Source organism: Schistocerca cancellata, chromosome 8, assembly GCF_023864275.1.
Source record: "Schistocerca cancellata isolate TAMUIC-IGC-003103 chromosome 8, iqSchCanc2.1, whole genome shotgun sequence".
NCBI lineage: Eukaryota > Metazoa > Arthropoda > Insecta > Orthoptera > Acrididae > Schistocerca > Schistocerca cancellata.
Window position 1 is genome coordinate 424,463,767 of NC_064633.1, and position 12,006 is coordinate 424,475,772.

The following is a 12,006-nucleotide window of genomic DNA, read 5'->3' on the forward strand; positions in this document are numbered from 1 at the left end:
TGGATCTCGACCAACGCGAGCAGCAATGTCGCGATACAATTAACCGCAATCGCGATAGACTACAATCCGACCTTTATCAAAGTGGGAAACGTGATGGTACGTATTTCTCCTCCTTACACGAGGCATCACAACAACGTTTCACCAGGCAACACCGGTTAACTGCTGTTTGTATATGAGAAATCGGTTGGAAACTTTCCTCATGTCAGCACGTTGTAGATGTCGCCACCGGCGCCAACCTTGTGTGAAATCTCTGAAAAGCTAATCATTTGCATATCACAACATCTTCTTCCTGTCGATTAAATTTCGCGTCTCTAACACGTCATCTCCGTGGTGTAGCAATTTTAATGGCCAGTAGTGTACTTTTCATTTCCTACCTCTAAAGGCAGAGCAGGCTGCTTGAATAATGACACACTGGAAAGGCAGGGACTTCGCAGCCACACGCCAGACGAGCTCGTATAGGGACCAAGGTAATTCCAGTTAAAAATAGTTGGTAAGAGATTACTAGTTCCACATTCGTCTTACAACCAAGGAAAACCTCCCGAAAACCGTGGTCAGAACCAGGGAATTCGGGCCAATTTTAATTTAATGCTGAGATAATACATCTCAGACAAAAAACTGAAAACGTAGTGTATGTATAGTTAAATGTTCGTGTTTGCAGATTAATTACATTCGCGACATCCGGCATCTGTTTTGTACTTAATCTATGTTGCGCCTTACGGACAGCTATTGTTAGTGTTGCGCCGCTATTTATGTCCTCGTTTCTTCGTAATATGTGAGGGGCAATCAAAATGTGACGTTTCTGAAGTGTGTATGCAACACAGCGCTACTCGGTGCTGATGTATGAGCACCGACACGTAGGCAAAGGATTAATGTGGCATTCGTGTCTTTCCGACGTGCGAAATGCGGAAACGTAAACTGGGGCGAAGTTATTTCCAAATGGGTCCAAACAGGACGAGTCTGCTCTTATTCACAGAATGTGTGTGGGACACCATCGGCGTGCAGTTAATGCGAAACGTCCGGGAAAACTGCGACAAGGGTTGCTGCTGCTTCATGACCCACCTCCCCACATCGCAAATGTTGTAACGCAGAAGTTGCGCCAAGTCAAGTGAGAGACATTCTAGCGGCCACGCTATGGTCCTGTTCTTTCCCCGTCCGATTATCACCTCCTCTGTCCCATAAAAAATGCTTTGAAGGGTCAGCTATGCCAGCTGGACGGATATGCCGTAGGCAGTTGCGGACTTCTCCATACACCAGGACACAGTGTTTTAACAAACGGGTATCTTCGATTCAATGCGATGAGTGCCTTAATGCTCACGGCGATTTTGCCTGACTGGACTGTACGGGCCTCGAACGGGAAGCCTTGATTGATGGGAACTGCTATTATATCCAGTAATTAAATTATCAAACAGTGCCTTTACTTTGGAGACCATCAAATAATGATTAAAGTAAATGAGAGATACTGAAATCCATCTATATTTTGAATAATCTACGTACATCTTATAATTTTAAGATCTCAGTTAATAAAACGAAAATTATGGCTTTTAGAGGAAAGAATCCAGTCACATCACAGATTGTGGCAGAAAAGAATATATTAGGACAAGTATCAAATTTTAAATATGTTGACAGTGACAAAAGTTTATATAATGGTAAATACACAGTGAAAAAAAATGCTAATTTCAAGCTGTATGAGGGATGAGTCGAATAGCTTTTAAAAATAAATAAATAAACGAAAACAAAATTGATGAAGTAATGACTTTGCTCATGTTGTTTTGTGGCAGCGAAGCCTGGATGCCGATTGAAAATCAATAGAATGAATGAGATTTTTATGGACTGGTATGTACGAGTGTGGATACCATACGAAATGAAGATATTAGGAAAGAATTAAAGATAGAATGAGTACACAATAAAACGTTAAATAATAGTTTGGGACCGTACACTTACAAAGAATGCAAAATGCCAGACTTCCCAAAGCAGAGTTGGATATGCCAAGGGAAGAAGAGATCGAATAGTGAATCCATGAAATGTAGTAGAGGAACAGGAAGAAGAAGGAGAAGTGAAGGAGGAGAAGGAGGAGGAGGAGAAGGAAGGTGCTGGAAGAAGTGCTGACACTACTCCAGCCAGACAAAGTATAGTATGTGTAGTCATAAAGTTTTATCAGATCAAAAAGTTAAGTGAGATAACTACTTTTTTGTTGTTGGGCGATACATGTCTCGCAGTCAAGGTATACACTGAGATCCCCACGCCACAGAACCATAGTACATCGAAAGAGCAGACAAATAAATTGTGGACTGTTAAAGTGCAATATCGTGGGGTAATTCGTTTTCTGCATTTGGACAACGCAGCAAAAATTCGTGATATGTTGGTGGAAGTGTGCAACATCAATGCACCATCACATGACACAGAGCTTAGGTTGCGCAGATGCTTCCAGTGTGGTCAAACGCGTCTGACTGACGGACAAGGAAGTGGTAGGCTATCTCTCTGTGAAGAACCTGGAGTAGCAAGAGACGTGGAGGTTCGAACATCGGCGTGTCATAAACGAGGCGGCAGTGGAAAAATCTCTCATGGATCAGTTTTCATCCTGCACGCCGTATGGGACGAGGCAAAGTTCAGCGCCCACAGGGTTCAGTACCTGCTCACAAGCTTTTAATAAGCCCACCTGTCCGGGGCATAAGGGGAATGTCGCAGCTGTCAGGGTAGTCTAGGTAACTTCTTTAACCTAATCACCATGGACGATTTTTGTATGTTTATCTACGACACCGAGACGAAGGAGCAAAGGGAGTTGGGACTGCGGTTTGTTGGGAGGAAAGTGGGGTTTATCTATAAAGGACATTAGTGTATGCGATTCTTTAGTGTTGATGGTGTGTTTGAAATCTCCACCACGCCAAGTTACAATAAAAATCAAAGCAATTCAGAGGCGGGCTGTTACCGGTAGATTCGAACATCATGTAAGTATATAGGAGACGCTTGGAGAACTCAATTGGGAATCTGTGGAGGAAAAACGACATGTCTTTCGAGGAACATTATTGAGAAAATTTAGAGAACCGACAGTTGAAGCTGAAGCTGACTGCAGAACGATTCTACTGCCTCCAACATACATTTCTATGAGGACCACAGAAATAAAAGGCTCTTACGGAGACACACAAACAGTCTTTGCTCCACCCCCCTCCCTCTGTTTGCGAGTGGAACAGGAAAGGAAGCAACTAGTGGTAGTACAGGACATCCTCCGGCGCCCGCATACCGTGGCTTGCGGCGTGTGTATTTGTATGTAGAAGGATGTCGGAAAATCAAACAGACAAAGACAGAGATTTTATTTTCTTTAAAAACAGACGTCGGATCTCTCACTCAATTGATTAAGATATCTCCGGTCATTTTAACAGAGACGACGGCTACCCATTGGTGTACTCCTCACATCGTATTGGTGACTGTTGGACAAAGAGGTTGGCTGTCATCTAATGCGTTATGATGTGAAGTTATAAAGTTACCCCAACTTATATCGGAATAGAATCTTCTCTTTGTTGGTGAACGTGCCACATTACATGCCTCCTTAGAAAATCTATTAACCTGGGTCAGTAAGATTGCTTTGGGCTACTATTGAAAATCACAGGCCTGTAATGGTATCCTTTCGACTGTCTTTAAAAATGAAACTCTGTGTTTCTTTCTCGTTACTTGTATACCTTCGTTGCTTCGACAATCCATAAAATGCTTTAAAAAGTAGAGCAAGTCTTTCGAATATTTTTTCCCATGATTCCACAGCTATGCCGGAAGCGTGGCTCGCTTGTTATGACCAGAGGGACGAGAAGATGGGTGAGCGGGCAGGAGCGGGCAGTAGTGGCTAACCTGCTATGAGAGCGAAGAGTAGCGTGTTTTTGTCGGTACAGGTGTCATCAAACATTAAAGTGTAACGAGTAGAAGAATCAGAACGCTTGTAAAGTGTCGTGGCCGAAGACCGTGGCTTTAGGTTTCTGTGGCTGACAAGCGCCGCGTGAAGTTTCCAGACGAGCTTAGGTAGCCCGCGTAGCCCGGCACGGATGGGCGACGCCAGCTGGAGCGTGTCCTCCGCGTCCTCCTGGAGACACCACAAGCCGCCGGCCTCCAGCACCGCTTTCCAGGACCTCTCGGCGGGCACCCGATACACTATGCGTGCTCACTCGGTCGCCAGAAGGCCATCGGCCTAAGCTGCACGACTCTTGAATGATACTACTGCGCCACACTGGCTGTCGCTTGATCGGCTATAACACAATCGAGTCACATTAATGTGACCACCGCCTGTAAGTTTTATTCAGCGTCAACGATAGTGGAGGGTGTATAAAACGTGTCGGGAGACATGGAATCAGTGAAGTTATTGTCCTGATACGGAAACAAAGCGATTAATCTGCCGTGCTGAAAGGTACGATAATTGGGTCCCGGAACAAGGGTGGAATCATTTCCGAAACGGCGAAATTTGTAAACTGTTCGTTTGTCGCCATTGGTTAAAGTATACTGTGAATAGCAAAATGGATTTATCCAAAACATGTGCCGAGGCAGCTGTGGTGGGCCACAGATGACAGGGGTGAACGATGTCTATGGAGACGTGTGCGGGCGAGTAGACGTGCGACTGTTGAGCAACTGGCCGCCCAGATGATGAACCAAGCGGCTAACAACAGTGTCTCCTTAACGACCGTTCAGGAAACGTTGCTGCGAACAGGCCTCCGCAGCAGCGACTGGTTCTTGCATCCTTGCTGACTGCTGTTCGTAGCGACGAAGGCTGTAATTTGCAAGCCAATAAACGTCCACTGAGTGGTGGCGGGTGATCTTATGCTGCATCAGACAGATGGCCGTTAGCGTGTTAGGCGTGAATCGTGTGGAAGCAAACACCATGCAACAATCGTCGAAAAGTCCCGGACCGGAGGAGAGGGCGTCATAGTCTGGTGAATATTTTTTTGATATTCCATGGGTTACCTCGTCGTTCAGAATGGCACAGTGGGTCAATACAAGTACGCATCTATCCTCAGAACTACGTCCACCTCTACATCGGGTTTGTTTACCTCGACACGTTGGCACCTACCAGCATGACAATGCAGCGTCCCACAGAGCTTGCAACGTGCGTGCGTGGTTCAAAGAGCATCAGGATGTGTTTACTGTACTCCCCTGGCCATCACATTCACCAAATTTAAATGCAGTCGAGTATCTGTGGGGCTATCCCGAGAAACCTAGCTAGCCACGACACTGGAGTCAGCTTGGCTCCACATCGCTTTTGGTACCTTCCAGAACTTCATTGAATCTCCTCCTGCACGTCTCGCAGCAGTTCACCCTGCAAACGTTGATTCTGACTTTTTTTTTAATTTGTGGTAAGTTTTTTATTGTCATTAGTCCACTGAATGGTTTGATGCGGCCCGCCACGAATTCCTTTCCTGTGCTAACCTCTTCATCTCAGAGTAGCACTTGCAACCTACGTCCTCAATTATTTGCTTGACGTATTCCAATCTCTGTCTTCCTCTACAGTTTTTGCCCTCTACAGCTCCCTCTAGTACCATGGAAGTCATTCCCTCATGTCTTAGAAGATGTCCTATCATCCTGTCCCTTCTCCTTATCAGTGTTTTCCACATATTCCTTTCCTATCCGATCCTGCGTAGAACCTCCTCATTCCTTACCTTATCAGTCCACCTAATTTTCAACATTCGTCTACAGCACATCTCAAATGCTTCGATTCTCTTCTCTTCCGGTTTTCCCACAGTCCGTGTTTCACTACCATACAATGCTGTGCTCCAGACGTACATCCTCAGAAATTTCTTCCTCAAATTAAGGCCGGTATTTGATATTAGTAGACTTCTCTTGGCCAGAAATGCCGTTTTTGCCACAGCGAGTCTGATTTTGATGTCCTCTTTCCTCCGTCCGTCATTGGTTATTTTACTGCCTAGGTAGCAGAATTCCTTAACTTCATTGACTTCGTGACCATCAATCCTGATGTTAAGTTTCTCGCTGTTCTCATTTCTACTACTTCTCATTACCTTTGTCTTTCTCTGATTTACTCTCAAACCATACTGTGTACTCATTAGACTGTTCATTCCGTTCAGCAGATCATTTAATTCTTCTTCACTTTCACTCAAGATAGCAATGTCATCGGCGAATCGTATCATTGATATCCTTTGACCTTGTATTTTAATTCCACTCCTGAACCTTTCTTTTATTTCCATCATTGCTTCCTCGATGTGCAGATTGAAGAGTAGGGGCAAAAGGCTACAGCCTTGTCTTACACCCTTCTTAATACGAGCACTTCGTTCTTGATGGTCCACTCTTATTATTCCCTCTTGGTTGTTGTACACATTGTATATGACCCGTCTCTCCCTATAGCTTACCCCTACTTTTTTCAGAATCTCGAACAACTTGCACCATTTTATATTGTCGAACGCTTTTTCCAGGTCGACAAATCCTATGAAAGTGTCTATTTTTCTTTAGCCTTGCTTCTATTATTAGCCGTAACGTCAGAATTGCCTCTCTCGTCCCTTTACTTTTCCTAAAGCCAAACTGATCGTCACCTAGCGCATTCTCAATTTTCTTTTCCATTCTTCTGTATATTATTCTTGTAAGCAGCTTCGATGCATGAGCTGTTAAACTGATTGTGCGATAATTCTCGCACTTGTCAGCTCTTGCCGTCTTCGGAATTGTGTGGATGATGCTTTTCCGAAAGTCAGATGGTATATCGCCAGACTCATATATTCTACACACCAACGTGAATAGTCTTTTTTTTTTTTTTGCCACTTCCCCCAATGATTTTAGAAATTCTGATGGAATGTTATCTATCCCTTCTGCCTTATTTGACCGTAAGTCCTCCAAAGCTCTTTTAAATTCCGATTCTAATACTGGATCCCCTATCTCTTCTAAATCGACTCCTGTTTCTTCTTCTATCACATCAGTCAAATCTTCACCCTCATAGAGGCTTTCAATGTATTCTTTCCACCTATCTGTTCTCTCCTCTGCATTTAACAGTGGAATTCCCGTTGCACTCTTAATGTTACCACCGTTGCTTTTAATGTCACCAAAGGTTGTTTTGACTTTCCTGTATGCTGAGTCTGTCCTTCCGACAATCATATCTTTTTCGATGTCTTCACATTTTTCCTGCAGCCATTTCGTCTCAGCTTCCCTGCACTTCATATTTATTTCATTCCTCAACGACTTGTATTTCTGTATTCCTGATTTTCCCGGAACATGTTTTTACTTCCTCCTTTCATCAGTCAACTGAAGTATTTCTTCTGTTACCCATGGTTTCTTCGCAGCTACCTTCTTTGTACCTATGTTTTCCTTCCCAACTTCTGTGATGGCCCTTTTTAGAATGTCCATTCCTCTTCAACTGTACTGCCTACTGCGCTATTCCTTATTGCTGTACCTATAGCGTTAGAGAACTTCAAACGTATCTCGTCATTCCTTAGAACTTCCGTATCCCAATTCTTTGCGTATTGATTGTTCCTGACTAATGTCTTGAACTTCAACCTACTCTTCATCACTACTATATTGTGATCTGAGTCTATGTCTTCTCCTGGGTACGCCTTACAATCCAGTATCTGATTTCGGAATCTCTGTCTGACCATGATGTAATCTAATTGAAATCTTCCCGTATCTCTCGGCCTTTTCCAAGTATACCTCCTCCTCTTGTGATTCTTGAACAGGGTATTCGCTACTACTAGCTGAAACTTGTTACAGAACTCAATTAGTCTTTCTCCTCTTTCATTCCTTGTCCCAAGCCCATATTCTCCTGTAACCTTTTCTTCTACTCCTTCCCCTGCAACTGCATTCCAGTCGCCCATGACTATTAGATTTTCGTCCCCCTTTACATACTACATTACCCTTTCCCTCATACACTTTCTCTATCTGTTCATCATCAGCTTGCGACATCGGCATGTATACCTGAACTATCGTTGTCGGTGTTGGTCTGCTGTCGATTCTGATTAGAACAACCCGGTCACTGAACTGTTCACAGAAACACATCCTCTGCTCTACCTTCCTATTCATAACGAATCCTACACCTGTTATTCCATTTTGTGCTGCTGTTGATATTACCCGATACTCATCTGACCAGAAATCCTTGTCTTCCTTCCACTTCGCTTCACTGTCCCCTACTATATCTAGATTGAGCCTTTGCATTTCCCTTTTCAGATTTTCTAGTTTCCCTACCACGTTCAAGCTTCTGACATTCGACGCCCCGACTCGTAGAACGTTATCCTTTCGTAGATTATTCAGTCTTTTTCTCATGGTAACCTCCCCCTTGGCAGTGCCCTCCCGGAGATCCGAATGGGGGACTATTCCGGAATCTTTTGCCAATAGAGAGATCATCATGACACTTCTTCAATTACAGGCCACATGTCCTGTGGATACACGTTACGTGTCTTTAATGCAGTGGTTTCCATTGCCTTCTGGATCCTCATGAGGTTGATCATTGCTGATTCTTCCGCCTTTAGGGGCAATTTCCCACCCCTAGGACAAGAGAGTGCCCTGAAACTCTATCCGCTCCTCCGCCCTCTTTGACAAGGCCGTTGGCAGAATGAGGCTGACTTCTTATGCCGGAAGTCTTCGGCCGCCAATGCTGATTATTTATCAAAATTTAGGCAGTGGCGAGGATCTAACCCGGGACCGAAGATGTTTTGATTATGAATCAAAGACTCTACCCCTAGACCACGGGTCAATACAAGTATGCATTTATCCTCAGGACTACGTCCACCTGTACATCGGGTTTGTTTACCTCGACACGATGGCACCTACCAGCATGACAATGCAGCGTCCCACAGAGCTTGCAATGTGCGTGCGTGGTTCAAAGAGCACCAGGATGTGTTTACTGTACTCCCCTGGCCACCACATTCACCAAATTTAAATGCGATCGAGTATCTGTAGGGCTATATCACCCGAGAAACCTAGCCACGACACTGGAGTCAGCTTGGCTCCACATCGCTTTTGGTACCTTCCACAACTTCATTGACTCTCCTCCTGCACGTCTCGCAGCAGTTCACCCTGCAAAAGTTGATTCTGACTTTTTTTTTTAAATTTGTGGTAGGTTCCTATGGGACCAAACTGCTGAGGCCATCAGTCCCTAGGCTTACACACACGAAAAAAATGTGTGATGAATTTTGTAATAATGGTGCTACATTATAACGTGCGTTGTATTGCAAAACCGCTAAGTCACTTCGAGAAATCCGTTTTCAAACAACACTAACAACTAGACGTAATCTCCTCTACTTACTACAAATCCAAAATTCATCTGTAGTAGCGTGTTTCCATCGTGTTCTCACAGTAAGAAATGCTTCATCGTCATCCTTGGACTTGGCCGTATTGTCAGTTTAACAATACGACCCATAGTAGAAACACACCACTGCTAACTTCTGCCACATTCAATAACATGATGCGTCCAGCATTTTGATACAAAATCAAAACACTGTATGTTACTGCACTTTTGCTTCCACTGAGATTGTGTTGTTCATGAGAGTCAGCTCCATTACCGCACGTTTTTCTCTTTTTTACAGGTTGGGGTACCAGGAGCTTGCTTCGTGCTTCCACAAAGGCATCATCATTTCTGCGGGAGGTCTCGCCAAAGCACAGGTAAGAACCGCCTGGATCAAATAGATAAAATTCCAGGCTAAAGCTCAAGTCTGATCAGGTAGCCCTGCTGTGACACCCAGAGCGACGATCGTAAATTCACTGTATCTAGCAGTGGCTGATAGAGGGCAGATTGTTATTATTTTTATTATTATTACCCTATTATGTTCTGGTAATGATGTTCTGATATGCATCTCGACAAGCACATAAATAAAAGCAACTGCGTTTTTATAAACTAACTCTCTGACTAGGTTTTAAGGACGATTAGACGCTGACCGTCCGCCGTAGGTAAAGCGTCATTCGTTTGAAGGTGGGAGGGAAGGGGAAGGTGAAGCGCCCTCAGCATACCGCTCTCCCAGACATTATCAGCTTTACAAACTTCGGAGTCGCTATTTCTTACCCAACTGGCCTCGAGAGGCTCAGTGCACTTATTTAAGTGTACTCCCGCCAAGTAAAAACACCTGGCAGTACCAGGAATCGAAACAGGAACCTTCGCATACAAATCAGAGACTCGCCAACTCATCTACAGTGGAGGTAAAACCTAAAAGAGTCACTTAAGAGTCCATGCCCGTAAACCTTAGATCCTTTAATGAACCGAACTGTATAAGAATGAACTGTATAAGAAACCTTCAAAAGACTGATTATAAATGAGTTAATGTATTAAATATTTGACGTCAAGCAAGTAAGCGAGAAAAAATTTAGAATAGGTTTGAAATTATGCTTAAAGGTTTTTGAAAGTCGTTAATTGCTCTCATTATGAAACACTGGGTGCGTGTAGTCTGGGTAATCTGCGCTCTATTACAAGCGATAGCTAGTTCTTCACGCATCTAAATGTATATGCCGTTTTATCTCCTGAACTATGTGTTGTAGAATGATATCATTTTGCAGGTACATATTGTGGTATATGTGGATACTGTCTGCAGACTGCGTCTAGAATGGAATTCGTAGAAAAAGAAATAATAATTTGAATTTTTACTGCAGCGAAAACGTAGTAAGCGACAAAATCTTTTTCTGTACACGTGTTTAACTCGTACACAGTTGCGAATACCATCGAGACTATCCGTGTTATATTCAACTTATTTATTAGTCGGATAACGTAATAAATTTGCCTTTATTTAAAAACATAACGCTTTATACGATGTACAACGTGAAATCACAGCCCATGAAATATCTTCATATGATCAATTAGCACAGTATCCTTTCATAATCAGTATTTGAAAATGCTTAATTTCGCGAAACGCAATATTACACCGACAGAGACTATCCTGTAAAACTGTATTCTTTTGCCTCAATTCTTTTATTCCTTTTTCTATAATTTTTATTGTCGCCACAAACGCTTATTGTCACTTTTAAAGCTTTGTTTGTTTACATAATTAATACTTTTTTTCGTTTCTTTATTAGTTGGTAATATATTTATCTGTTAAATCTCTTCTACTATTCAGTAATTTTTTCTCATTTTTAGACTCAATGCTACGCCCTAAGTCAGCTCTGGAGAAAGGAAGATATAGAATTGGAACAGCACCAGGCTTCAGTTTGCGTTTCGGAAGGAAATTAAACAGTTCACTTTACAGATTCCTTTCATTATACGAGTCAGTAAAATGAATTGAGCATGAAGAAGCTTAAGCAACTAAAACCAGATCGGAACGTTTACAAGAATTTACCCATTTTTTCTCGTTTCATTGTTCTTAGAAGTTATAAGAAACTTAATTTCTAAGTTTTTCGTTGTCTGGAGTAGTCTGTACAGCTCGCGGTCACACAGCAAACCGTAATTACTCAATTAAAAAAAAATTCCTTTTTCTCAGAACCCTTCAACACAGGGATAACTTAATTGTCAATCGCAAATGATACTTTTGTATACACAGAAGTCCCAACCCCAGAAAGTTCGCAGCTCGGGGTCCAGTGGTTACTGTCACTGTCTCTGCATGGTGAACATCAATAAAACCGACAAACTGCAGGGACGGATTCCTGAAAGGGAATGAAGGAAAAAAGGTCCATGAAAATGTGTCCGGAAATGCATCATCGCTACGGTAGACGGTGCTGATGAATGACTGTTCATCGGACTACGTGTCGCGTGTTGCTTGTGTATTTCAGGTGATAGGTATAATAGCGGTTGTCATGCAGGATACACATAATCGCACTTTGGCTGGCAACTTACCTGGAGCTTGTAGACGGGTTCGTGTCAGTATACTGTAGATCCCGTTCCTCCAAATCTGTTGAACGCAAAGTCCGCCGCCTCCCTGCCCGTTCGTCTGTCTGAATGGAGTCATGATCACAGAAACGCCCGAACAGGGCTTGAAATGTTGTGTGATGTGGTTGGTGTCTGCGAGGGTATACTTGTTTTGTATAGCCGTGCTGTCTCTCGGCTGGTTAGATCTGTTTGGCCGTACACAAACCATCTCGGCTTGTTCCCGGCATGAACATCATTCTGCTGTTTACAGTACGCTG

The 12,006-nt window shown here is 43.2% G+C and overlaps 1 protein-coding gene across 1 annotated transcript in view; it reads left to right on the forward strand.

Annotated features, from left to right (window-relative positions):
* The window catches only part of LOC126095038 (ras association domain-containing protein 10-like), a 1,121,197-nt gene that overhangs the window by 715,796 nt on the left and 393,395 nt on the right, over window positions 1-12,006 (forward strand). The window contains exon 4 of the mRNA XM_049909708.1: window positions 9,489-9,564. The gene's annotated coding sequence lies outside the window, so the exon portion shown is untranslated. The remainder of the gene's footprint in view (window positions 1-9,488; window positions 9,565-12,006) is intronic.